This window comes from Mus pahari, chromosome 3 (genome assembly GCF_900095145.1).
Source record: "Mus pahari chromosome 3, PAHARI_EIJ_v1.1, whole genome shotgun sequence".
In the NCBI taxonomy this organism is placed as follows: domain Eukaryota; kingdom Metazoa; phylum Chordata; class Mammalia; order Rodentia; family Muridae; genus Mus; species Mus pahari.
The window spans coordinates 25,758,249-25,763,261 of record NC_034592.1 but is presented as its reverse complement, the minus strand read 5'-3'; the positions used below and the strand labels follow the sequence as shown (position 1 = coordinate 25,763,261).

At 52.0% G+C, this 5,013-nt stretch overlaps 1 protein-coding gene across 3 annotated transcripts in view; it reads right to left on the bottom strand.

Annotated features, from left to right (window-relative positions):
- Nek6 (NIMA related kinase 6) overlaps positions 1–3,458 on the bottom strand; it is a 71,578-nt gene extending 68,120 nt beyond the window's left edge. Inside the window, exon 1 of one of the 3 annotated variants that reach the window (XM_021192081.2) lies at positions 3,373–3,458. The gene's annotated coding sequence lies outside the window, so the exon portion shown is untranslated. Of the gene's footprint in view, positions 1–3,070; positions 3,092–3,186; positions 3,347–3,372 lie in introns of those variants that run through there. The other 2 variants (XM_021192078.1, XM_029536444.1) reach the window with 2 other exon arrangements.
- Between the last annotated feature and the right edge of the window lie 1,555 nt (positions 3,459–5,013).

The following is a 5,013-nucleotide window of genomic DNA, read 5'->3' as shown; positions in this document are numbered from 1 at the left end:
GAGGGAGGGAGGGAGGGAGGAAGGAAGGAAGGAAGGAAGGAAGGAAGGAAGGAAGGAAGGAAGGAAGGACGGGCAGACAGAAGATCTCTTACTTGGGTGACAGAACTAAGCTAAGAACATAGGAGATCATCCACTCAAAAACTTCAGAACCCTTTATAGAAACCCAGTCCACCCTCAATGGCCCCTCCACAATCCCCCTGCTCTGAGAGCCCGTCCTAAGGACCAGCAAACTCCCAAGTGCATGCACTTTGCTGCCTATGATGACATCAGCAAAAATTAAATTAGATAAATAAAAACATAGAAACAAGGCCTATTTTTACCTCCGCAAGTCATAGGCCAGATGGAGAGGAATCTATCAATGCCAGAGCGGTGGCTGCGCCTCCCCGGCCCATCTATTACTTCACACCTTACATTTAGGCATTGCATCGCAAAGCACTCTGCAAATGACACTCTTGCAAGGGAAAGAGCGACCTTTTCCTGTTAGTGCTGGGCAGGCAGAGCCCAAACCACGCAGGTCCTCACTTACACACAGTCCTCTTCTGAAACACCAGAAACGGAAGTGAATGAGGAAGTGAACTGGTGGACCCAGTTCTGAACGACAGGTGACAAGGAGTCTTTGCAGAAATGATTGTGTCAGAGATTCAGAATGGAGAATAAGGATCTGAGGAGATCACTCTCCACCTCCCTACAAGGTCAGAGGCTGGGCTCTTTCTGGGGCCGTGTCCAGCTTTGTCTCCAACCTGTATCTATGTGTTTATTTAATCAATTTATTTATTTAAATGGGATCTCGGTGTTTAATCCTGGGACACGTGGTACTTGCTATGTAAATCCAGGCTGGCCCAGAACTCAAAGCAATCCTCCTGCCTCAGCCACAATTATGGGCGTGAGCCACCACACCTGGCTGTAACCCATATCTAATCTTGAATGATTCACCAAGTCCTCCACCCTCACCTCCCTCCTTGGTCCAACCTGAGAAGAGGAGAGAAATATTATTCTCCTTTTAACAATGGTTTGGCCATCCTCGGCATTTGGTAAGTACCTTCACTCTGGTGGCTCAGCAGCCTTTGGGAGGACCTCGCCCCAAATTCTGGAACCAGGCAGGCCTGCAGAACCTGGCCTGTCATAAATCGCTGGACTTTACAACAGGCCAGAAGAACAAAACACAATAAAGGTAGCCGGCCCGTCCTAGAATCAGAGATACGAATTTAAATCCTGACTTTGCCATCTATCAACTTACATGGACTTTACAAGTTCACAGGGAAACTAAACTCTGTCTATACAAACCTGGGTTCAAATTCTGGGTCTACCACTATTCTATAGCCTCTCTGTGTCCCAGTTTTTTCATTTACAGAATGGACACCGTAACTGTGCTCATCTTACAGTCTTGGTGGGGAAAAGGAAAAATAACTTCAAACTTTGTGACCAAGCCCAGCACGGGGCGCATCCTCAGTCATGGGGGAAACAGGTCATGGTGCTACCTCCCCAAAAGTATGCCAGCCAGTTCATCTCTGCTAGTGTCTGTTTCCTCGTATAATAGAGACGATAACCTCTGACTTACGGTGAGCCCTAATGAGGACAGAAGTGTTCAACTCCTTAGTGCCCAGGCTGTACAGCTTAGGAAGTCAAATGTCAAGTCCTGGGCCCAGTGAAGGAGGAAGGCCTAGAAGGCAGGCAGGTGGCTCAGACTTCGGCTACCACCCTCCCCCTGGTGGCCTGGGACACATGTTTGATTTCTCTATGATTCAGATGCCTTGGGCACAAACCTAAAATCAGAGTGGAATCCAGGAGAGTTAAGGACCCCCCAGAACCTCTCAGCACACAGTAGGTCCTCTGTAAACGATTCAACTGTGTACCCTCCTCCTTTCCCACACCATATGCCACCTGGGGAAGCCAGCATCTCCATTTCTGGAAACCTAAACAACTCGAAATCCTGGACAACGCTTAAGTCTGAGACTTGGGCTTTTAAAAGACAGCAAATGACTTTTGTAGTCATCTCTGAAGCAGACGGGGCTCGGAGGCTCACAACCACAGGGACCATTTTAAATCCCCGGCCTTTTCTTCTGGGAAGTTAGGCAAGAACCTTCCCAAATGTTTGCCGTGGGGCCCTCTGCCAGAGAGTGACTCACTCCTCCGCTCCCCACAGGCATATTTTATTTGGGGGTGGGGGATCCAGGGAGAGCCTGGCCCTGATGGGGGAGGGGAACAGTTTCAACACATCCAGAAGGTGGGGATATTTTTTCTTCTCCAGTTTTCGGGACAAAGAGGAAAAAGAAGAACATGAGTCTTTTTTTTTTGTTTCCTTCCAGGTTTTGTCTTCTGGAAGACCATGTCCAGAGTTCACTGGTTAAGTTTCTCCTGTTGGGAGTCAGGCACCCATTCAATGAAATTCTTCTCCCATTAGCAATAGGGTTTTTAGCATGCCCTTTTACACACACCAGACTCCTGTGAGGACATTTTCCCCTCAAAAAGTCACCCTGCATTTTGCAAGTGGAGTGAAGCTCTGAACATAAACTTTCTAAAGTTTTCTCTAAAGCAGTTAAAACTTTCAAACACACATGCACAAACTGCCAATCAAAACTTCACGGGCAGCCCTTAGAGGATGTGTCCCAAGCATGCTGTCACCCATTTGTTACGGCCTCTGGGGCTCGGTTAAATCAGGGAAATATGATTAACTTAGAGGAGCAGGCAGAGAGGACAAGTATCTGGGGCCCTGGGTCTCTCCCTAGGGCCTATCCCCTGGGTATGGGGAACAGAGTCCAAATCTGGCCTAGCTAGAGACAGCCACGAACAAAGCCAGGGAACTAAGACATATTTAGAAAACCTCAATTCAAGTCCTGCGCAGCCCCCTCCTCAGCCTGCGTGGCCATGCAGAGTCCTGCCAAGGCCGGGCTAAGCGACTTCCACCAGGATCTGCGGACTCACAGAATCCGGCCCAGCACTCTCTCTGCACAGGGTCAGCCGGCACATCACACACACACTGGCCTGCAGTGTGGAGTGCACAGCCTGGATCCTAAACACACACTCGTATGGAATTTGTACACTTTGCCCGTGCACGTGTGCACACACTCACTCGGGAACGTTCAGACACGTGGGCACACGTACTCCTTGGCATCCACGGTAAACACTCGATAAACGGATAGACCGAAGCCGAGCCCGTCCACCCGCACTGGTCCACCCCAAACTCACAGCCGGGGCCCCTGATGTGCACACGCACGCACTCCCGCGCAGCAGGGCGGATGGAGCCCGACGCGGACACCTCGGCCTCCTGCGGGCGTCCCCGCCGACTCCCCGGGCACGCGCGCGCGCCCACAACGCCTCGGGTGACGGCCCCACGCCCTGGCCCGCGCCCCTCGCCGGTCCCAGGCCACTCACCGGCGCTGGCGGCTCTCTCGGCGACGGGCGGAGCGCAGGTCACACGCGAGTTGGCGGCGCTGCGGCCGCAGCTCGTCCGCTGGGTTCAGTCGCCGCTTCTGCGCGCGCCCGCGCGCCCGCCCCTCCCCGCCGCGGGGCCGCGCCGCCCCCTGCGCCCGTGCGCGCGGCCGCCACGCAGGCTAGGGGGCGCCGGGGGCGCGCTCCCAGCCTGGGTGCCTGATCGTCCTGCTCAGGTTGGAAGTCTGAACATCAGACTCCAAGTCCTGGGCACTGAACCCCTCTGCGCGGGCTCTAGACTTTATGAAATGCAGATTGACTGGGTAACCAACTCGTGGACCCTTCCCCACACCCACGGATTCCTCATCAGCTGACATTGCTCCTATCACAGCCCTAGCAGGACTGAAGTTGACCCATCCACAGAGTGCAGCAGGAGGTGAAGCTCAGTTGATGCATGCTTTTCTAATCTCAGCACTAGGGAAATTGGGCACCTGTAATCTCTGAACTAGGAAGTCTAAGGCAAGAATGTCTGAAATTCATTCATTCTTGTCTATATAGCAAATTCCAAGCCAGCCTGGGCTACATGAGATGCTGTCTTTAATATATATATCACTCAGTGTGTACAATAGTACAAACAGTGTACAAATAGTGCCCACTACAGTTCCAGAAGTAGGCACCTAGGATAAATCCAAGTCCCTGCCCCCAAAGTGCCCGTATCTCCTGGGGATACTGCCTTCCTGGGAACTCCAGGCCAGTCAAGCATCAGTGTGCAGAAGGTTTTAGAAGGAGTAAGTGGCTCCACTGGGGGCCAGCCAAATACCCAGGGGCCTGGGGGCGGGGGGGGGGGGGAGGGCGTTGCGGGGACGATGACCTGAGTTTGATCCTCCAGACCCACACGTTGGAACAAAAGAACTCCAGCAAATTGTCTTTAACCTCCCCATGTCCTCCAAATTCACATTAAGTGTTGTGTGTTAAAAACAAAAACAAACAAAAACAAAAACCGCCTTCATCTATGAATACTTAACAACCCTACTAGGATGTCCAAACTTCTCTGGGGAGCAATTAAGGTGACTCCCACTTCCCCTCAAGAAGGGATGCTCATGGCTGGGACAGGTATTGCTGCTCTTGAGTGAGTATTCTAGGCTGTCTGTATTCCCAAGCACCTGCCAGCTGTCCATTAATCTGCTGTACATGTCTGGGCACGGGACAGAATCCTGCTGAGTATGTTCAGTTAACTAGTCTACTTGAGTCCACAGTAATCAGGCCCACCACCTATCATACTCCCCCTGCCTGCCTCCTGATGTTCAGCCACTGTGAGGGCGGCATCACGCCACCCATGTGCCCATTTCTTAGATGGCTTTAATGAGGCCTGTGTGCTAAGTCCCCCAGGTGGTGAGTGGTTGAACTGGAAGCAGATGACAGATTGCTGGTCTCAGCAGCTTATTGCTAGGCAACCTGGTTCTAGGACACTGCTGTCACCAGCATGGTCACCAGCGCAGAGCAGCCAGGCTGGTCCCTGCCTCTGGGAGGAGGGAACTGGCACCAACAAGTTATCTCTGATGTGCACACATACACTGTGGATTGTGGCATGTGCGGGCACACACTGATAACTGTTGTTTTTTTAAAAAAAAAAGAAAGAAAGAA